Raw genomic sequence first — 24,447 nt, forward strand, 5'->3', positions numbered from 1 at the left:
CAGATATATTGCGGGGTAGAGATTGGGATACCCAGACGTTTCCTGCTGGATGCAGGAACTATCTGCAGTACCCCAAATCTCAGCTCCACAGGTGGCCACTGGGACACATTGTCATTTAAAAAATTTTAGGATGGCTAAAATAGCATCTGTATTCTTTAGACGGGGAAGACTAAAAATTGAGTTGATGGTCTTTGAGAACTTGCTCCTGGAATGGGAAAGATGCTCAGCCCAGGAGCCGTTCGCAGCAAAGACCACCCCAAGGTAGGCAAATTTACAAGTGCTTGTCAGTTTGTGGTTGCCAACAGTGACGGAACTAAGCTGGCGTTTCTGAGGGCCACAAGACTTTAAAATGATTTGTTAATCATTAGGTCCAGGCTATCTATATATTCCACAAAAGACTGTACCAAGATACGCAGAGAATTTGGGGTGCAGCATATAAGTACCGCATTGTCAGCGTATAGTCGCACGGGGAGAGGTTTCCCGTTAATCATAGGAGCATCTTGAGACATGGATATTAATGCTTTGTTCAGTCCATTAATATAAATAATGAACAGAAGGGGTGCCAAGACACAACCATGCCTGAGCCCCCTTCCGACCTTAATGGATCCTGAAACCTCGCCACCTCTGCCTATTCTCACTTGTGCCTGAAGGTCCTTGTGAAGATGTGCCAGGAAATAGACTAGAGGCTCATCCAGGCCATAGGCCACAGGATAGCTCACAGCTTCGACCTGGTAACAAGGTTGAAAGCTGAGGACAAGTCCATGAACGCCAAATAGACTGGACACTTCCGGGCGATGGTATATTTCCCAATTACAAGATTGAGGTTAAGGCATTGCTCATTGGTGCCAACCTTGGTATGGAAGCCTAGCTGGCAGAGCTCTAAAATGCCACATTCCTCCGTCCATTTCAATATCTTATTATATAAGACTCTACCAAGTATTTTCAGGGTGTTATCAATCAATGATATCGGCCTATAGTTGCTGGGCTGCGACCGGTCCCCCTTTTTAAATATTGGGACAAATACTTTTTGCCCAAGTGTCGGGTAGAGGGGCATATATTAAGTTGTTGAAGACATTCAGAAGGAGTGGTGCCCAAAAATCCGGCTTCCATTTGATAAGATCTGTGGGTAGCCCATCAGGGCCGGGGGGCTTATTCCCAATGCTCTGGTGAATGGCTTTGTCAACTTCAGGGAGTGTTATTTGAATGCTAACAAGTGGGCCGTATTCGTACTGCTCAATGTCCGATAAGGGGGAGGCATAGATATTAGAGAAGTGGGTTTCCCAGGATTGGCTGGATATAGTGAAGCTAATGGGAGTTAATAGCTGTCCCATGGATCGAAAATCCCTTACCGTGGACCAGAATGATTTACCTTTTTTGTTGGTTGCTGCTAACGATAGAGTTTCCCAGCGGTCCCTAAGGAGTGCTCCCTTCCGCTTGTTAACTGCCCTATTATACTTCTGCCTGGCCAGGTTCACATCCGATACGCACCTTGGTTCAGCTGACAATGCCCTGTGCAAGGTCCTGTTAGCCAATGAGCATTCGTTGTCGAACCATCTAGGGCCCTGCCTTCTTAGAGATGCTGGCTTCAACAAATAAGTTTTAATAGCCAAGCAAAGTTTGGAGAAGTTCTGGACTATCTCTGGGTGCGGGGTTTGAAATGTTAGGCAGGAGTTAATGAGAGGCAGATTGTCCCTGACTAACAATCGAAATAGATCCCCGTTATCAACGCCCCTCCATATTAATCTTAAATTGTCTGTTGATAACGTTAGGTCTCTTGCCCCACATTCAGATGGAAACACCGGTCGTGCTGCCAATCTTAGCACTATTTTTATGGAGTTGTGATCTCCGTGAACAGAGGCAACGACCTCCGCAGTCACTAGATAATCCACAAGTGGGGGGGAAATAAGAACAAAATCTTTAGAGGAACAGTGGCCCTTGCCTCTGCAAGTCGGGTGATAATTACTAGTTTTATGTGATGTGCTCATCTGCTCAATGGCATTGACCAGGTTATGGGACCTCAGAAACACTGCCAGTTCTGCACCCATACGAGAGGAGTGGGCTAGGCTGCGTGACTCTGGGCCCAGATGCGTATCTGTGAATTTTGCATTAAAATACCATCCCAAGATATTCCCAATGATATTGCCCGGGCTTTGCTGGTAGTCTAAGTTAGAAATAAAATCAAAGAGCTCGATAACATTCTTGTTAGGAATGGACAAGAAATCGTTAATATAAAAATGTACCAAATGAAAAGAAACTCTTCCCTTATACAAAGCAACTTGACAGTTACAACTATTGGTCAGGAGTAGCTTAAAGCTTCCACCGACTGCTACATTAAGCCCAATAAAGAGGCCCCCCGAAGGTCGGCCCCGCTTATGGCAGGATGCCGTCGCATTAAAACAGTGAAACCCCTCAATGTGCAAATCATGTGTGGCCCAAGTCTCCTGGAACATTACTATGTCTTGTTCTTTGACTAGGTGCAACCAGTCTTGATCATTAAGTTCAGACTGTAACCCAGCTACATTCCAGCTAAGAATGTTCATGTCAACTCCACTATTAACTCTGGGGGGGGGAATAGGATATCATTCTAATTGTTGGTAGTTACTATATTAGATGGGGGGGTCCTCAAGATCCTGTTGCTGGAGCAACTGGGGAGCCACCAGTGGTGGTTGTCATTCCTGTGCATCTAGGTCAGAAAATGCATTAAACCTGTTGATTAGCAGGGGCAAAGCATAGATGTCCCTGGAGGGTTCCAATGGTGGCTTGTAAAAATAACCCAAGGGGATTGCACTAATGTGGGTGTCTAGCATAGGTGGTTGCTCAAAGGAGCTCAATAGTAGGCGGACCATGTGAGGTCTGCAAAAGTTGAAGAGGACGCAGTCACCGTCTAAGTTCTTTTAAGAGTGGTTGACCCATCCTACTCTTCTAGCCATGAGAATATCACTCATATTGGAAGAAAGAAACCTCTTGTGTTTGCAGAGCCAATCAACTGACTCATTGCGGAGGTCCGCCCAGCTTTTGCTTTGGTCTCCAACTAATTCGGGGACCCCAGCCAAGACTAGCACGTAGGGGCAAGAGGCAGGAGGTAAGCTTAGCACATCAGTGTTTGGTCTCATAGAGGCATTTCTGGGGCGGTTAAGGCAGCCCCTACTTGAACTTATGGCATTAACAGTAGAACTCACAAGTTTGGAATTTGGGCTATATCTTTCTGAGGCCTGGATTGAATTGGCTATGTTTCCTAGGGCAACAGCTTGGCTTGCCCTTTGTTCGCTGTGGAAACTTAGCCCAGAGAGCGCATTGCTATTGCTGTGATTTGTATGAGAGGTAGCAGGGATACTATCTTTGTTGGAGACAGAACCAGGGTGTGACACCAACTCGGGTGTGTTGCTTGTGGGTAATGTAAGCATCCTATCCCTGTCAGTAGTTTGAGTCAAGTTCACATTCCGTCACATAAAGTTAGTCAATTCAGAATTCAGACATTCCATTTTCCCCCACAACAAGTTGGATTTCATGTCAATTACATTCTTAATGTCGGCCACGGCATTTTCAATCAATTTCGAGACAGAGGGGGGAGTGGTAACATCACCCTCAGAGCCTATGTTACTAACGTTGCTAACGTGATTAAAAGTAACATCAGTCTGTGTGCCTACTGCCGCAGTACAGGGAACCACCGGATTTGTGACATTGTTGCAAGGTGAACAGCCTTTGGGCTTTTTAGACTTGGTCATCCGTGCGACCCACTTCCTTTATGTGGGTTGCGTTATAGCTTTGGCAATCCTTTGGGAACCTGCTGCCCGTGCTCTGGTGCTAATACCTGGTACCTCTGGGGTATCTGGGGCTTGCAGATTGGGTGCTTCTAAGCATGTCAGGGATGAATCTAGGGAAACTGGACATGTTCTATTGAGCTTAATTTATGGGGGTTTTCATGTGTTACACCATCAGTGTTCCGGCCTCCCAGAGATAGGCGAGAGTGCAGTGTGAAATTTTTTCAAGAAACAGACTTTAGGCTAATGGCTAGATTTGTTAATTTTATGGACAACTTTTGAGATACTCTTCCCAAATAGCAGGATAGTTATCAGATAATTAATGTGCATACACTGTTGCATCTAGCTACTACCTTATCATGGCCACTTAGATCGCCAGTTCATTATGAGGATAAATGTGTGAGATACTAAGGCAGAAGTATAAATTACTTATTGACTGGAATTCGAAATGGGCCAATTGTTCAATAGGTTAAAATGCTTTTTGAGGATCAGCTTAGCGTGTCTCTGGCACTGATGGCATTGCACTAGGATCCACTGATGCAACTCTTATGCAAAATACATACATATCAGTACTCACTATAGCTTTAAAAAGGCTAACACATTGTATTCATTGTACTGACTAATTTTCTTTTCTGATGTATTTTTATTTTTGCTACATTTTTCATGACTGTATAATGGGTTTTATTGCTGATTTAGAATCGTTTTAATGAACTATTCTGTTCTATCAGTAAGTTATTTTGATGCTCGCTAAAAAATGGGAGGTGGTTTTGGATGCCAAAGAGTCGCATGTTTGTGGGTTAGGGTGCTAGGAATAGAGAACATACCGGCTAAATATCCATACTGTTTGTGTCAGAATAGTAATTCATAGGGGCGAACGTGACAAGGTAGAGAAGGAAAGCAAATGGGTCCCTGTTAGGAAGCAGATTTATAATATGTTAATGTTTCACATGTAGCTATTTTGGTGAGATGTACTTCTGCACATACTAATAAACACCTTTTGAAGAAACAATTTCATCATCATCAAAAAAGTGCTTTATTTTGGTGCTACACCATAAAAGCATACACATCACATTAAAATTAGATGTTAAATAGCATTTCAGAATAACAACTTGATTAAAAAATATATATATATGACAATATGAAGTCTTAAAAGAAGTTGGTCGAGTACTTTAGAGCAGCATCATATAGAATTGGCAAAAAATGACAAAGGTTCTCACGTGCTGTATTAGCAAACTCAATTTAAAACTAATTTGGAATTGTTACACCATGATTTTTTCCTTACAGCGACTAATCATAACAACAGTTACATTGATTAAAAAAGTAAAATACATCTCAAAAAGCACTCTAATCATTAAAAAAGAGATAGAGGTAGTCCCTCGATAATTCTAAAGACATAACCAGATTAATATATTCCTATCCATCCATTCGCCATCGTAGCCTGCTAGAGTGTATAAGTATTATTAAATGGTTATAATGCTATGCAGACTGATATGGCAGATGTGCCTTAGAAATATAAACAGAACACATATTTAAAAGGAGAGGTCCTCATTTCGCACAGCTTTTGGTTACATGCCCCTAGAAATAGGTTATTAACCACAAGGGATATCGCCCAATTGAAGGGGCTTAGAATTTTCTTGTATAATCCAACTGCTATGTAGATACTTGCTTACTGCGTACACAATTGCATCTTTTGTTTCTGCACACAGCAGCCTAAAGGCAGTGGAACACTGTCTTTTGCCAAGTTGTCTTCAGATGGTAATTATCCACCGCTTCCAAGGGCATACGTAGCCCAGACAAGAAAAAAGAAAAGTGCAAGAGGGACTCGTCTGCCTGTAAGCAAACCGAGAAAGCAGTGCAATGACTCACTGCACCCTTCCACTCACAGCAAAACATCACCAAATCAGAATTGGGTATACAATTTCCCAGCTAATGGTTAGGAATAAAATCCAAAAAGGCTTCAAACCTACAATTAAGCTTAAGGTACATGAAATGAATGGTGAGTCGACCTGCACTTTTGACGCACACCTTTGCTCCCCACACGTGGGCTCAGTACAGATCTCCTAACAAGACCATTGAGGGATGAATCCTCTAGGACTCCGTACCCCAAAGGGTTTCCAGGCCCAGACAGGAAAGAGTTGAATTAGGAAAGGATAGCCACTTGATCGTACTACCCGTATTCAGGGCCACCATCTTTTTTTGTACTGTGGATCAAATATTGCTTTGGAAGACACAATCTCTATTTGCAGCCTTGCATTAACAGACAAGCGAAGATTAATTTTGCTGAAACAATGCCGAATACGAAAAAAAAGAACATCTACATTTTTATTTTAATCCAATGCCATCCCTGATCTAAATGATGTTTGATAACATTTTCCACAGAAACAGTTGCTTCATGTACTCACTGAGTAGAACTAGGCCATATAGTAAAATACATGAATAGTGCAAATTTAACCGACAAAGAAAAAACATACAGAACTGTGCAACATGTTTCCCTTACAGAAGACAAACATTTAAATGCAGAAAAAGTACCAGACCTCTACTGCAACCCCAGACCACCCACCACAATCAAATCTAATAAATGTGAAAATAATAAATACTGTTTAATGCCCTCTATCAAACACACAACAAAACTTTTTGAATGTACTTGTGATGTCATAAAAGCAAAGTCCTTCAAATTCAATGGAATAAATGCAGCAGGACAAAGAGAGTGATCCTTCCATCTCAAAATCCAAGTAAAAAGTGACCAGGAGATGGTCAAAGCTCTGGGAGGAGCATGCTGGACAGAAAGAGGAATTTGAAGTCTGTGGGGACATTCTTCTTGTTGAAAAAAGAAAGTACAGTTAAAAAAAATGCTCTTTGCACTAAAAAACAACAAGTTGAATATTCACTCGAAAATGTATTTTGAGTTGATCTCGCTGCTTCTTGAGAAGGAGCTGCATTTGCTCAGCGTAATGAAAATGGTGTTGAAAGGTTGCTTGGTGACTGGCAGCTGGCAAATCTCGCTCACTAGAGGGCTGCAAATTTTGTTGCACTCACCATCGTGGGCTAACACAAGCTTTGTGCGCAGCGATGGGATTATAATTCTGTCAGAAGCCAGTTGGCATATTCAAGCTGGAACTCTGTATTACCTGCGTAGCGCAGAGTTATCAAATTCCGCCACCTCCAGAAGTGGAATTATACTTACGCTCAGGCCTAAAAATGATCTCCTTATATTGAGATACGTTTATCCTTGTTTCTATGTGTTTGTGCACACATCATGCTCACTTTTGACAGTTATTGGTATTCCTATAATGCTGTGTGATGAGAAGATATTGATTTTTGGCAATTTTTTTGTAGAAGGACTGTGAAATTCTAGAAGACAGGTGACTTGTAGTTTCTCTCACCTATAAAGAAATTGCTAATGAAGGAGCAGAAAGTAGTAATTGCTGTAGAATGCAAATTTATGGAAAAACAATATACTAGAAACCCCTTTTTTGGAACTACAAATAATTGAAAGCCAAATTAGTGGAAAACAAATTATTTAGGCAAGTGGAAAAATGGGGGAGCATCTGTAAAAGAAGAATTCAACTAATTTTGCAAATGCATGAATGAGGAAGGTTTAGTGATGGCGCTCAAAATCAGGTTAGAGGAAGACAGAAAGGAGAATTAATGTAGAAGGGGAATAAAGGAATGGATAAAGGGGAATGGGGATTTGTAGTGTAATTCCACAGAACAGCAATTTTTATAAAAAGTTATACGTTAACCATTGAAAGGATGTGAAAATGTTCACACATTGTAGAAAAACCAATAAAGCAAGATCATTTTCAAGAGTAATGGCATTTATCAATCAAGCAATCAATCAGGATAGGGTGTCCAGGCACTTGCAGGTCCCAGAGGCTTATTCAAACAGCGAGTTCTTGAGGGCCATTCGGAATTCTGGAAGTGAGGTGATGATCCAGAGGTTCTGGGGTGGCTATTCCAGGTCTTTGATGTGATGTGGGAGAAAAACCATCCTCCACTTCTGCTTTGGTAGATGCTAGGTGGCAGATTTACAAGCCCCTTTAACGTTACTTTTCCCCTGTTAAAAATGATGGAAAAGTGGTGCAAGGGGCTTGTAAATAAGCCCCTAGGAGTATTGGCAAGTGAAAGGGAGGTGGAGCGTAGTATTCATGATGTTTGGTGGAAGTTCACGTGGTGGTCAATGTTGGCAGGTCCTTGGTAGTGTAGAGCCTTGTGTGAATAGGTCAGCAGCTTCAATTAACATCCCTTTGGTATGGGGGGCAGTGGAGTTTCCTGAGGTAGGGTGTGATGTGGATTCATCGGGGAAGTCTGAGGATGAGTCTGACTGCAGCATTCTGTATGGTCTGAAGTATCTAGAAGAGGTGTGTGACTATTCCAATGTTAAGGGCATTGCCATAGTTGAGTCTGCTGGTGATGAAGGCTTGTGTCATGGTACATCTTATATGTAGGTGTAGCCACTGGAAGATCTTACGTGGCATGTGCATTGTGAGGAAGCAGGTGGCGGAGATGGTGTTGATCTGTGATTTCATGGTGACCTTGTTGCCAATGATGATACTGAGGTGTCTGGTGTGGCTGGGGGGAGTTCCTTCGTGACTGTGTTCAGCTGCAGAAAGTTGTTCTTCATCCAGTCAGCAACATGCATCATGCATCTGTGGAAGCTTATTCTGGTGGTGGTCGGGCAGTCTGTGAGTGAGAGGATGAGTTTGGTGTTGTCTGCGTAGGAAACTATGTTCAGACCTTGGGATCCGACGATGTTGGCCAGCTGGGTCATATATGCGTAGAAGAGCGTGGGGCTGCGGGATGAGCCCTGGGGAACACTGTAGGTGATCTTGGCATCAGAGCTGAAAGGTGGGAGGTTGATCACTTGGGTTCTTCCGGTGAGGAAGGAGGTGATCTAACTGAGTGCATCCTCTTGGTTGCTGATGCAGTGGATCTTTGTCAGTGTGTGGTGGGATACAATGTTTACTGCTGCCAAGGGGTTGAGGAGGATCAAAGCTGCTGTTTCTTCTTGGTCAGGGAGGGTTCGGATATCGCTGGTGGCTGCGATCAAGGCAGTTTTGGTGCTGTGATTGCTGCGGAAGCCTGATTTGGAGACGTTGAGTAGCTGGCTCTGCTCCAGGTGAGTCATAAGTTGACTGTTGATGATCTTTTTCAGTACCTTCACTGTGAATGGGAGCAGGGAGATTTGCTGGTAATTTTTTAGTTTGCTGGGGTTAGCAGAGGGTTTGTTGAGTAGTTGTCTGACTTCGGCGTGTTTCCAGGCATCGGAAAATGTTGCGGTGGTGAGAGAGATGTTCAATAGGGTGTTGAGTTCCTGTCAATCCATTGGTTTCTAAGGTTGACGATGGGCAAGGGCTTGTGGGAGCTTCCAAGTGGATGGATTTCATAGTGGAGGTGATGTCCCAGTTAGAGAGGATATTCCAGGTGGTTAGTGTGTGGTTCACGTCGGTTATGATGGTGGCATATCTGTCGAGGAAGTCAATAGGTGTGGAATGGGGTTTGAAGTTTCAGTATATGGTTGCGATCTTGTAGTGGAAGAAGTGGGTGAGGTTGTCACACAGCTCCTGTGAGGGTGTGATTTCGTTTTCGCTGGCAGCTGGGTTGGAGACCTCCTTAATGATGTCAAAAAGATTGTTGGTGTAGTTGGGCCGGTTTTTAATGCGGGCAGCAAGGGCTATCTTCTTTGAGGCCCTCAGCAGGCATGGGTAGAGTTTGAGAGATGCCTTGAAGGCTGCCCTCTCAGAGGTGTCCTTGCTGGTGCACCATCTCCTCTACAATTGTTTGCTGTCTCGTTTCGCAGTGCTGAGTTCATGGGTGTACCAGCTGGCCTTTTTGGAAGATTTTCTCTGGATGTGGCTCTTGATGGGGATGATGCTGTCTGGGTAACTGGTGATCCTGGCATGAAACCTGTTAGAGGTTTGTGGTAATAGCAGGGTTGGCGATGTTGAAAGCGCTTGCCCTGCTGCTCTCTGAGATTTTGTTCCACCTCCAGTGGTGGGCGTTGGTCATCTTTAGGGTGGTAGTGGTACGGTGGCTGGTGATGCTGTTGTATATGATGAGGTGAACAGTCCATGTGAGGTCTGTGACATTGCTGTATTAGATGTTGGAGGTGAAAATTTGGTCCAGAATGTGCCCTGCGTTGTGTGTAGGGCTGTAGATGATCTAGGTCAATCAGAGGCTACTCATATTGTCGAGGAAGTGTATGGTGTTTTTGTCATTAGGGCCGTTGATGTGGAAATTTAGGTTGCAGAGGAAGATGTAGTCCTTGAAGTCTAAGGCTAGGGGCACAGTGAAGTCTGAAATGGTGTTGCAGAAGCTGGAGCACAGGCCTAGGGGTCGGTATGCAAGGGTGCCTCTGATGATTGTCTTATTGTCCATGTGGAGCTTAAAGTTGAGATGTTCCATGGGGCTGGTGGTGTAATAGGTGGTGGTGGTACACTGTATGTTCTCTTTGAGGATGATGGCTGTTCCTCCCCCTGGCTTGTTGGTGAGGTCCTGGTGAATGATTTTATATCTGCCAGGGATCGCTGTGGCAATGTCTGGGGCGGATGTGGGGTTGAGCCAGGTCTCAGTAAGGAAGATGATGTTGGGTGTGAGGGTGGCAATGAGGCTTGCATAGTGAGAATGTGTTAAGAAGGGCACTTGCAAGCTGTTTTTTTGTTTAGTTGGTGTCTGTGATGTGTTTGGGGTGGGGCTGGTCAGTGGGCTGGTCACCTGCAGTGACAGGTGAAGTGGCAGTGGGCGTAGGTGAAAGGTCCTACCGTGGAGTGTTTGTCGGTGTGGTGGCAGTGTTTGTTGTGCCATCTGGGGGGGAGGGTGTAGAAGACAGCAATGGTGTATCTTGGGGGGGGGGGGGGCGGAGGACATGGGGTCCTAGCGCTGGGTGCGGTCCAGGCGTGGATGTGCACAGACAGGTTTGCCCTTGGTGCTCAAGTGGTGTGTCCACTGCGCCGTCGTGCTGCAGCCTCCATTAAGTAGGTCTTGGGATGGGTGGGGCTTCTGTTGGCTGGAAGAACTGTGAGTGAAAAAACCTGGTCAGGAAAACCCCAACGGGAAAACCCAGGCAACTGCTGTCTCACAGGATCAGTCTCGAAAAATCAGCAACTGGAGGCAACAGACAAGTGGCAAGCTAGGTATACAGGAGCCTACTTACACCTTTTAAAAAGCTTTTAAAAGGAAATTTAAAAAAAAGATGCTCTATGAATTTGGTTCCTACCAAATGGTGAAGGAGGGTTACTTTGAAAATATAGGTTAAACAGTTATGGTTTTTCAGACTGAGTATTCTGTGAATTAGATTTTCTCTAAAATCACATTTTACCAATTCGAACATTCGAATGATTGCTCGCTCATCCGACTACTCAAGAATTCACTCTTGGTGTGGTGAATCGAAGTGATCTTGACTGTTGATTGGTACAGTCCCATCACAAACCAATTGAAAGTGATGTAAAGAAAGTTCAAATGAAGCATGCAGTAGAATTATGTGGAAAAAAAGGACTTATTTGAGCATCACCATCTGGAAAGATAATTTTCGTAATAATGCATGACAAAAAAACATATAATAACATCGATCTCAATAACAACTAATATTACTATAGGGCCACTTAAAGGAACAGTAACAATAATCAAAACTATGAACCAATTTTTTGTGAATATTCGTAACTGGCTAAAATGTATCCCACTACTAAAAAGCACAGCCCTTACGTATGAGACAGTTGTATAAGAGATCTATTTTCTCCTCAAGCACATACAAGAGTTTTAAAAAGAATTGAAGATGACCAAAATGCACGTCATGGTCGAGAAATTGTCGATAGGTTCCAAAAAAACATTTGTTTACAAGCCAGCAGAGAACAGATAATTTACTAAATGATACTCTAAATAGTATAACATTGGCCGAATAATGGTTAACTTTCTCAGAAAGGTGCCGCAATTAATCACAGACGTCTGTGAGTTCACCTGCATATTGCATGATCTACGTAGCTGGATAAATTCAGGGATAATTTAGTAGCCAGGTAATGACTTGATCTACCCCACTGAGCAGCAAATTAACTGAGATGTACTGCAAATTTAATTTGGCAAAATTGAATCTGAAAAAGGGCTATGTAGAATAGGCTTGAAAAGGAATTATGCTAATTTGACAAAAAAGTATAGAATTAGTATTTCCCTCTTTGCCATAAGAATGAGCAGGCACCAGTTCACAACTGACTTGTAATGATTATTACATTTATAGTGAATGAATAAGGACGTTTGGCATTAACTTATTATGAAAGGATCTCTGGCTAGAACTTTAAGTGTGAATAATAAGTTGTAATCAAAAAGGGATTCTTTGTTTTACTGAAAAATAGGTCATTGGTATCAATCAAAATGTCCAGATAATGTATATTTCAGAAAAATGCTGGATTTTCTCCAAAGCCCTCAAAGATAGAGTGTAATTTTTTTAATTTTGTTCTCAGAAAAGCATATTTCTCTGAATGTAAGTACTATCTCAACATAGTCTTGAAAAGAACTGCAATATTCCTTCAGTTTCTTCTTCAGAAACCCAGATCTCCCACACATGCATTTTTACAACTATTATTGGCAGAGCACAAGTTATAGCTTCCCGTGGACAGAGCAGCGTCAGCCCTCTTAAATGTACTGTATTTCTATTTCTAATTTCTATTTAAAGAGCACGTTGACCCACAGGGGCGAACGCATTTCAGAGATGTCGAGCAAAAGGTAAAACAACTATCTGTGACAGATGGTATTGCCAGTGAAGGTCAATGGGATGTCGTGCAGTATGGGTTTGGATTTTGTGAAAACAGGCACATTACTTCGGGCTCTGTTCTTGAGCTCCTAGCATGGAGCACTGCTCCCTGTGCTGACATATTTCATCTTAAATTCAGCAGCATCTAGTTGGATGGCTGAAGCATAATGCCGGTGTTCAGGATTTTTTTTGCAGATTTGAAAGGGTCTTACTATGGAGTATCTTATGAACCAGTCTCCGTAATTTAAACGGTACCCTTAGTCCAATGGGTAACAAGCGAAGGCTTCCTAGATTTAAAGAGATTGTGTGGCTACTGGTACTTCTCTGGTGGTAGCGTCCTGAAGTTTCTGTAGAGAAGCTAAAGGTTTCTTATGGATTCCATGTCACCCGAACTATTTTTGCATTCATGTATATATGTGTTTAACTATATTAGCTATACAAAAGGGGGGGGGTGAGTGTTTGATTTGCTCAAACGCTCCGTCCATCATCCCCTTTTGTATCGCCCTAACTATATTAGCTACCACTTCTGTATTTATCTAACTCACAGTATTATTACGCTTATGTCTACCACCTATATATGCCCTGTATACCCGCAAGGGTCTTGTTCGCGCTATCCAAAACACTCAAAATAAAAATAAAAACAATTATATAGATGTTCACAATAATGTACTCAAGAGCCCTAATTGCTCTTGAGTTTATTAAAAGCATGCCAGGTCTATGAACGTACAATTTGCCTTGAATAATCAAATATACATTTTAATTTTACTTACCAGTACTTCAAATACAATCTTCTTTTTTGCAGTCAATACTGGATCGAGGTGTGTCTGTCTCGCCAGACAGGCAGTCAGATGTAAAGATGAATAGGGCACTTCTTATTGTTTCAAGTCATATTTAAACAGCCCCAAGCGCATACATAAGTGCATCGACCATTCCCACTTTCAATCCACCACTCCCTGTCCCAGAGAACCCTTTCTCCCCCCACATTCTCTACTAACATTCTATAATAAACATAAAAGATTTACCCTATTATCACACATCTTTTCGTTTTACAATTGAAAAAAATTCAGCTGATACGTGCCAAAAACCTAAGTTGGTGATTTAATTATACTCTATACTCGATGTATTTCATTGCTATATCCTTAAAATTAAGTACAAATGTAGTCTTCAAACCTTCCTTTTGGGTTCGTTAATCGTTCTTCCATACCTTCCATGTTGGTTATTTCGTTGAATGTTATCCTGTGGACTATTCGTACTGGATCCCTCACTTTCCTGGCGTTCTGCTCTCATTCTTTCATTATTATTTACATTAAAATTGGTACCTCCTTCCTTTGAACTCATCAACGGATCTTCTTCATCCATCCAATCGTATTTTCACATATTACTCATACTCTATTTGCTTTTTCTTCCTCTTTGCTTACATTACATACTTACATTTGGCAAATATAGCCAAATGCCAAAATTTCCCATCAATAACTAGTGCAGAATTACAGAATCATTTGTCCACCCTAAAAGGTTCTGAGAAGTTACTCTCAACTTGTTGCATCTTTCTCTGCTTTCTCACTTTCACCCTGTCACCAGGCTCAACCGGAACCAATTGCACACTTTTTTTGTTGTCATACAAATCTTTGGATGCTTTTTTACCTAAAACTAATTTATTTTTTACATTTTATGGAAACCACTCTACCAATTTGGCCACAGCCATCCATGCCACACCCTCTCATGAGAACAAAGGGCTTTTTATCTGAACTTTGATTTGAAGTAATTCTGTAGGCCCTTAACATTTTCAACGCTTCCCAATTTAAAGAATTACTAATGGCTAATTGTATGGACCCCTCAATCACTCTATTAAAGTGCTCCAAAACACCATTGCCTTTGGGAGGGTACACTGAAGTGGTATTGTATATGATGCCCTTTCTTTACCAAAACAATGTAAACGAATCTGACATGAATTGAGGTCCTATTTTCAGAAATGGACCCTCTTTTAAAAATACAGTGTTTAAAAGAAATGTATGATCCTTTCACTATCTGCTTTTCTTAAGATGTCAAGTTCCCACCATTTCGAAAAATGTTCCATCACTACAATAAAGTTTTTTTACCGCCATTTCATCTTCCACTGGGCCCATAATGTTTATCCCGATGTTTTCCATGGCATGTTAGGACAAGATATGGGCAACAGCAGTAGACGATACGTCCTCTGACTCTTATCTGAACTATTACATTCCATGCATTCTCTGACCAATCCTTCCATATCGTCATCCAAACCTGGCCACCAATACATATTTTTAAGTCTCTGTATCATCTTTGAAAAACCTAAGTGCCCTTCATGACAAATTCCAAATTTTTCTTCCTCAAACCTTCAGGTGGTACAAACTTTCCACACCTCAGTAGCACGCCTTTCTCTTTACTCATTTCATTTTGTACATCCCAAAAATACACATATCTCTTTACTCATCTTTCTATTCTCTGACCATCCATCATGCACATGCTTGAGAATTTGTTGTGTGTACTTGTTTGTATTCATCTGTTCTTTCCATTCATCCATGGTGATACCATCTGTCCCTTCATCATATATGCCTGCTACACATCCATCCACCAAAAAGTGTTCACAATTGTCAACAGCAGGCAAAGGAATGTGACTCCAAAAATATGCTACTTAATTGCTAACACCAGGTATGTACTGTATAACATAATTAAAATCCAGGAACTTGATGGCAATCCGTGCTAACCTCAGAGAAGCTCTCTGCAATCCTATGGTAGTAAGAACGTTTGTCAATGGTTTATGGTCCATTCTCAGTAATACATTGTAGCCCCACACATATTGATGAAAATTTGTGAGATCCCACATGCATGCTAAAGTCTCTCTTTCTATAACAGCACATCTTTCTTCTGCAGGTGACAGGGCAGGTGAGGCAAATGCTTCTAGCCATTCATTCTCATTTTGATCATTTTGAGACAATAGGGCCCCCAATCTCTTTTTACTTACATCTTTAGGAATGGCACATTACAAATATCATTTTTAACTTCTGCAAATTATTTTTGGCATTCTGAAGACCATATAAACTTTGCTCTCTTTTTAAGCGCATTTCTGATGAAATATGTTTTTGCAGAAAACGTATGGATACATTTTGAGTAGAATTCTACTAAGTCCAGGAACGCTCCCACATCAGAGAGCATTATGAATGGTATCCACCAACAAATGCTTTGGTTTAATCCCTTTTCCACTGATAATATGCCAAAATTTTACTGTGAGCCCTTTTTGTTCACAATTCCCAAAACGTGTCATCATTTACTGTCATGTTCCTCTCTGCAGTTGCCCATAATAAATACGTCACCCTGGAAAACATCACGTTATCTATTCCTTCGAAAGGATTTCTCATCAGTCTCTGAAACATGGCAGTCAATGATGCCAAACCAAAAGGTACCCATAAAAATTGCAAACATCCAATGAGCGGAATTAAGTTGTTAATTTTCTATGATCAAGATGTAGTTGTACCTGAAGATATGCAGATGTAAAATCCAGGGTAGAAAACCAATCTGCACCTTTTGTATTAGCAAACATCCTATTGATCCTTGGTAAAGAATACTGACCTACAAGTATATTCTTCTTTAATTCACTACGGTCCACATATAATCTGACTTTTCCGTTGGACCATCTGACACTACTAGTGGCGAAACCCTCTCAGCCGATTCTATTTGTTCAATTATACCGTTTAGAACAAGGTTTTTCAATTCCTGAGTAATTTCCTCTCTAATGGAAAATGGAATTTACCTTACCTTGTGTACGGTGGCAGAGAAGGAGACAGAGATTTCATAATGGTATATGCTAATCCTTTTATTTGTTTTGTTGTATTTGCATAAAGTAAAATGAGCAAGAGCTCTTCTTATGATTAAAGAGTAACAACAAACATAACAAACAGTCCTTCTCGACTTTTCTTTCACTTTCTTCCTTCAGGCTTTGACAATGTTTGAAGGATCTGGTCTCGCCGTCCGGTAGTAACAAATGCCGGGGAAAACAAACAAGGACACAAAGAAAGAGAAAAAAAAAAGAAACTCTGTAAGGGCGCCGTTTAACTGTCAGGCGAATTTAGCAGGGAAGAGGGAGTGAGAGAGAGTGCACCCAACCGTCACCAGTGATTCGCTCTATATACTCTTAATGCTCGGTGTATCTTTCATAGCTAGATAAGAGAGCAAAGGTTTCCGCTGTGTTATTTGGCCCTCCCCTCGCCTCCCTGGTTCCCTTTCCCCACACGGCACCTAAGCGGCCCTGTACCTTGTGGAGCCACGACCCTCCTGGGCCGTGGCCGCCTACTGCGTGTTGCCGGAAGAGGTCAGGCTCTCTTCTTTCGCCGTCTGGGGTTGGGTCTTCGCTTCGCCCGGCTCCTGGTGCCTCCTCATCCTTCGTGACGGTATGTAACCTTTACCACACATTTTTTACAACGCAATACCATTACCACGGATTTTTTACAACGCAAAAACTTTTACAACACATACTTTTACAACGGATACTATTACAACGCAAGTAGTTTTACAACGCATGTACTTTACAACGCATTTTTTGGGTACAGGGGTATTTTAAGTTTTAAGGGCTAGGTTTGGGTGTTTGGGTAAAGGGGTATTTTTAGGGTTCAGGGCTAGGTTTGGGTTTTTGGGTAAAGGGGTATTTTTAGGGTTCAGGGCTAGGTTTGGGTTTTTGGGTAAAGGGGTATTTTTTGGGTTCAGGGTTAGGTTTGGGTTTTTGGGTAAAGGGGTAATTTTAGGGTTCAGGGCTAGGTTTGGGTTTTTGGGTAAAGGGGTATTTTTAGGGTTCAGGGTTAGGTTTGGGTTTTTGGGTAAAAGGGTATTTTTAGGGTTCAGGGCTAGGTTTGGGTTTTTGGGTAAAGGGGTATTTTTAGGGTTCAGGGCTAGGTTTGGGTTTTTGGGTAAAGGGGTATTTTTAGGGTTCAGGGCTAGGTTTGGGTTTTTGGGTAAAGGGGTATTTTTAGGGTTCAGGGTTAGGTTTGGGTTTTTGGGTAAAAGGGTATTTTTAGGGTTCAGGGCTCGGCTTGGGTTTTTGGGTAAGGGGGTATTTTTAGGGTTCAGGGCTAGGTTTGGGTTTTTGGGTAAAGGGGTATTTTTAGGGTTCAGGGCTAGGTTTGGGTTTTTGGGTAAAGGGGTATTTTTAGGGTTCCGGGCTAGGTTTGGGTTTTTGGGTAAAGGGGTATTTTTAGGGTTCAGGGCTAGGTTTGGGTTTTTGGGTAAAGGGGTATTTTTAGGGTTCAGGGTTAGGTTTGGGTTTTTGGGTAAAAGGGTATTTTTAGGGTTCAGGGTTAGGTTTGGGTTTTTGGGTAAAGGGGTATTTTTAGGGTTCATGGCTAGGTTTGGGTTTTTGGGTAAAGGGGTATTTTTAGGGTTCAGGGCTAGGTTTGGGTTTTGGGGTACAGGGGTACAGGGTAAAAATAAATTAAAATTAAAATTACATTAAAATAAATTTTATTAATTTTAATTAAGGGGTACAGGATAAAAATAAATTAAAATTAAAATTAAAATTAAATAGATAATATTATTTTTAATTAATTACATTTTTAAAAATATATTATATACTTACCAATACTTACGTTGTAATGGGATGCGTTGTAAAGGTATATGCGATGTAAAAAAATGCGTTGTAATAGTACTTCGTTGTAATGGATCCTGCGTTGTAAAAATTGCGTGGTAAAGGTAGGCGTTGTAAAAGGATGCGCGGTAACGTCATACATCCTTCGTGACAACGTCCTTACTTCTCCGAGTCCCGGCTCCATGAAGAAGGTCTCGGCGTCCCGTTCTCTACTCGGAAGATCCCGCCTCCATGCTTCAAATTCCCAATGTGGACGCCAAGGAAGCGTCTCCTCTTCCGCTTTGAAGGTGAATGGATCATCTGACCTGCCCACGTTACCGGCAACCACAGAAGAGCGAGGAGTTTTAAAGGAACAGTACTGATCCAGCGTACCAGACGGAGTCTGAAAGTAGAGGAGAGGAAAGGGAGTCAGGTAAGAGGGTAACTGTTCGTGTTCTAAGGCGTGTTCCTGACTTGGTTCCTCGTCACACCTTGTATATACATGGTTTAGCTGATGGCGTGAATTCAATTTTATGACTGAAATCTTTCAGCAGCCCAACACTGCACAAAAATACTATAGGGAATTCATCCAATATTACATTACCTATATCCTGGTCCATTTGAACAGATAATACAGGTTCTGGATTATTTAAATCCAGAATTATCCCTAATTCTCCTTGGTCACACCATCTGAGAACAGATGGGCCATTTTCTGGCACACATAATATACCCACAGTTTTTGCTCTCTTAAATATGAATCCCTATCTTCTGAAACCAATAAGATTGATACTTTCACCCGTGTATGTTTTAGCTTTAACATCTGGTATTTCTAATTGATTGCCCAAACATTTTACAAAGAAGTCATTCTATACATTCTTATTGGATAATAGTGAAAGTTGCAACAGAATCTGCAACTACCTTTACTAACATTGGTACTAATATGGTTAGATCACACACAGAATGCTCAACATTGAGAACATCATACTCAATGCAAAACACACTACTCACTCTTGCTGATCTGACCCTGATTGGTCTTCCTCTTGTATGTATTTCATTTTACCATCTTTCTTTCTTTTGCATACTTTTGCATAATGTCTCATGATACCACAAATTGAATATTTTTGATTTTATGCTGGACATTTCTTGTAATATGCCAAATGTTCCACACTACCACATCTGTAACACTTTCTAGCATTATGATCAGCTCTCTATTTTGTGCCACATTTCCCGGCATTAAATGTAGCTGAATTAGGTGTGACTTTTAATGAATAAGTGCTTCTAAATTTTTTAGCTGCTTTAATACATTATTTTGTTTGCTTTCACCTTGAGATTCTTCTACTGCAGTTTTTAGAGGCAGTGAAAGGATAATGGGATACGAGAGAAAATAGAAACACAGGACTCCACACTTCTGTAGTCAAGGTAGGCTGCAGGGTGTAGTGGATCTCTGCACAACAAAGAGACACATTAAGTCACTTGTCACTAGAATTTTGAACTTGCAATGATATCATTTAGCAATTGGACGTCATTACATCACAGGCAGTATATTCGGGGTGTTTACACCACCGATAAGTTTCAGTTTTCTTACTTCAGAAGTCACCACTTTGCAGGTAAGTACTAAAAAAAAATGTACCTAACCTTTAACTAAATATATACATGCATACAAAGATAGACTTACATTTTTTTATGGGAGTTTGGTGGAGCTTACTTCCCAATAAAAAGACAGTGATAGTAAAGAAAAAGAGATGGCAGTGAGGGTAACCCCCTAAAAAAGAAGGTATTGGAATGGTTTACCCCAACAATGATACTTAAAAGAAAGTTTGAGGACACGTTCACATTAAACCAAACTTTACATCTAACATGAATTTCAATTTCGGTTTGCGTAAATGGGGATATTTATTCTAATTTATTTACTTACTAGCTTACCTGTCGCGCGTTGCTGCGATCTCCGAAGAACGGAATTCAAGGAAACTCGTTATGATAACATTCAATTTACATTGTGTCATTTTTATTGAAACTTATTTATTTTAATATGGAAAACATTTCAAAGTGTCGTTTTAATTCTATTTATTTATTCGAGTGCTTGTGGATACACGATTTTTTGTTTTTCCGTCTGGTGCGTACATAAGTATTCGAAAGATTATGAGGGGCCCTGGGGGGCCAATATTTTAAAATATTTTATGCCAGAAAGCTTTGCGGGAGTGTACTCAACAACTTCCCAAAGTTTCCTGGCGATCGGATGAATGCTGTTTTAATTCTACTTATTTATTCGAGTGCTTGTGGATACACAATTTTTTGTTTTTCCGTCTTGTGCGTACATCAGTATTCGAAAAATTATGAGGGCCCTGGGGGGCCGATATTTAAAAAAATGTTATGCCAGAAACCTTCGCGGGAGACTACTCAACAACTTCCCAAAGTTTCCTGGCGATCGGATGAATGCTGTTTTAATTCTATTTATTTATTCGAGTGCTTGTGGATACACGATTTTCTGTTTTTCCGTTTTGTGCATACATCAGTATTCAACAGATTATGAGGGCCCTGGTGGACTGATATTTAAAAAATTGTTATGCCAGAAACCTTCGTGGGAGTGTACTCAGCAACTTCCCAAAGTTTCATGGCGATCGGATGAATGGTGTTTTAATTCTATTTATTTATTCTAGTGCTTGTGGATACACGATTTGTTGTTTTTCCGTCTGGTGCGTACATCAGTATTCAAAAGATTATGAGGGCCCTGGGGGTGCCAATATTTATTAAAAATGTATGCCAGAAACCTTTGCGGGAGTGCACTCAACAACTTCCCAAAGTTTCATGGCGATCGGATGAATGGTGTAGTAATGCATAAAGGACAAACAGACAGACAGACAGACAGACAGACATATATTCGTTTTTATATATATAGATAAGATAGATGTATTTGTAGACTTACCTGGGGTTAGCAAATACAATTTAGCATTATTATTTTATCTTTATTTTCTTTTTGTTGAGACTGATAACATTAAATGTAACCCCTCAAAGATTCAAACCCGAAATGTCCTGGGAAATGAAAAAAAAAGTAGATGCTTTGCCCAGAGAGCATATAGACACACTATATGGCTATGCAATGAAACAAAGTTGAAATGTATGTTTTAAACCATTGAAATTAAAAAAAGATACAGTTGAACATATTGCAATTAAGAGTAGGTGATTGGCAATTAGTGTAACGCACTGTAGAGCACCATAAAATGGTGTGCATAAGAGTGACGTGAACCTGGAAATGGGGATGCAGACATTTATCATTAGAATTTCTGAGGCCACCCATTTTGCATTCACATAACAAGGCCATAAAAAACATTTGAAAGTTATTTGTTTATAACAAGGAGTGACAATCATTGCATGCTTAGCTAGACTAAGATTAATCAAACAAGGTCCACTAAAGAGAGAACTCTAGATTCAAAGCCTTTCAAATATAGCCTGTTGCACTACTGCTTGTGAAGCAATTTGAAAGTAGATGAAACAGCATTGCTTTCTTCTCATTAAGTGGTGAACCAAACTACATCACCCACAGTTTTGCTGCTAGCAGACGAGTTGATCACTTTACTCAAAGGCAGGCACTAAGCCAATCAGATGCATACATTAGCTGTCACTCACCTCATAATGGGTCAAGGAACACTGTCCAAAAAACCAAAAGCCAAACTTCAACAAGAAATCATGCATTTGCAGTCTATGTACATCATAAGTGCTGGATTCCAAAGATATTTAGTGGAGGAAGGACTGTGAAGGAATTTAGTGAGCACAACCTTCTCAACATGAGTGCAGAAGGTACCTTTTGGATTCATATAATACCAACCTGGAAAAAAACCTAGGAAAGAGCTGTTTAGGACAAAGATCCCACTGTGCTATTCTCAGGACTCACATTAGTACCACAGAAAGGAAAACATTATGGTTAGAAATTTCCAAGTCAATATATTGAAAATATAGAGGTCCACTGAAAGGGGAATAGTTGTCACTGCAAAACACAGTTGTCACTCCAGATGCCATTGAAACCCATCCTGGCAGAATAGAAGGATATTTTTTGTTTTCAGAAACTATGATCTAATCCTGCAAAGCATGTCACCCCTGAAATTAGGTCCACTGAGACTCATAAGAACTCAGGATAGGATGTCGCATGGAGGCCTGTACTGCAATTCAATTGTCAAACTGCTGTGCTTAACTCTTGCCAATTCAAACCCCAGGCCAAGAAGCAGAAGTGCAGGATAGATTAGACAGAAAGAATCAGATTCCTGATAGGATACCAACCCATGGGAATCAGCAATTCCACTTTCCTGGTCAGGAAACTGTGACAAGAAAAGCAATGGGAGCAGTTTAAAAAGGCAAAATCAATATTGTTTGGCATCCCTTTAACTGGATCCTTGCTACCCTGTTAAGGTCTCACCTTACCTGCCTGTTGTCCACGAACTATGGACCACAGTGAAATATACTTAAATGGGGTTGGATCAGTCCTTTGTTCATAATTGGATGACTTCCTTGCACATTTCACTATTTCTGGTCCTTATTCAATGGATGTTCCCCAAATTCTTGTGTTCATCCCATCGTTGGAGCATTTCTTCTTTAGATTATTTCTGATTTTATGACTTGTGTCCTTTCACTGCTAACATGAGGGAACATCTCTTTCAGTTGCATGTCAGCCCTCCATTGAGGTGCATCACTTTCCTCATTCTCTCTGCTGTTTGTTTAATACACCCAAACATCTCCAATGCTTGTTCATTGCTTTACCGCTCTTCGCCCCTCACTTTTCTGCCTGCCTCATTCTATTGTTTGAATTTTTTTTTTAATTGCTTGTCCATAGGCCTGCATAGTGGCACAGGACAATTGCTTGCCTGTTCTATGCTTTCTATCCCACCTCTTCTAGACTTCATTTTAGTTCTTTATTTTAATTTTTTTATTTATTTTTACAAGGGCTCCTGCGGCTAGATCGCATATTAAAGATAGTGTGGAGTTCTTCTAACCTATTTTTGACTTTCAATGGGAACCATATATGCTGATGATGACCTTAGATGTATCTGCTCTGTATATGAGTATAACGCATGAGGATGGTTTAAGAGCTATCAAGTATTTGCTAATGGCAAGCCCAATAGATTTTATAAACATAATCTGATGTTGGTAAGTAGATTGAATGGTGCTGAATGAGAAACATATTTATGCTCAGTACTCAGCTTTGTTCCCACCATTTCCCAGGCCGATGGGCAGCTAAACCTACCAAAGTGACCCAAACGCGTTTCTCAATAATTATAATGGCAGTTTCTTGATGCAGAGGAATATGAGGACATCTCCAGCAAACAAAGAAGTACTTACTCCAATTAAATAAGAAGAAGTACTCTTGTTTGGTGGAGATTCAACTTTTTATCTATATTTGTATCCTCTTTTCTATATGAGGATTCTTTTTCTCACTGATATCTGTATGAAGACGCTCGAGGAACAATCAAATTGCCAAAATTACACATGCACAAGGTCGCTGAAGACATTACCTCATGGTCCTTTAGGCAGCTGTACAATATGCACTAGACATTTACCCAACAAGATATCCCTTACCAATTTACCAGTAGTAAGTACTCTAGTTGGGTAGATATTTTGTGCAAAGCTGTGGACTCTTATTGGATAAATACATAGGTGAGGTTAAATTCTGGCTCTGAGCTTGGACATGGAAAGCAGGTGTCTTTTCTCTACATTTCCATGCTGAAAAACAATCTAATATCCTTCATGTAGATGAATGCATCGTTGACTTATTGACGCAAATCTCTTCTGTAGTGACTGTCCAATTAGAGTCGGTTCTTTCTTGTCGTCTCCTGGTCTGAGAGCAGAGTCCATGGTACTCCCTTGTAATTACTGCTGAGTATGAAAAAGTGCAAAATCACCTACAAGTTTTGCCCATTTAGCCCCGTCCTTTCCAAGTTAGTAGTATGCAACAGTGTTCCTCCATTTTCCAGGCTGATTGACAGCTTAACTTACCAAAGTGACCAGTGGATGTTTACCACTGAATTTGATGGTGGGTTTGTCCCGTATGCCCCCCCCTTCCATGTAAGTAGTATACATCAGTGTTCCCACCATTTTCCAGGCTGATGGACAACTCAGCTTACCAAAGTGACCCTTGCATGTTTCCCACTGATTTTGATGACATGTTCTTGATGCAGAGGACAAGGAGATTATCTGCACTAATCAAAGAAGAACCTACTTCATATAAAAGGAAGTACCCTTGTATGGTCAAGATTCATCTCTGTGTCTCTAGTCTCATTCTCTTCTCTATCCGAGAATTATCATTGTCATTGATTTTTGTATGAAGACACTAGAGGAACAATCACAATGCCAAAATTCAGCACAGAAAAGGTCATTGGAGACATTAC

This window comes from Lissotriton helveticus, chromosome 12 (genome assembly GCF_964261635.1).
Source record: "Lissotriton helveticus chromosome 12, aLisHel1.1, whole genome shotgun sequence".
Lineage (NCBI taxonomy): Eukaryota > Metazoa > Chordata > Amphibia > Caudata > Salamandridae > Lissotriton > Lissotriton helveticus.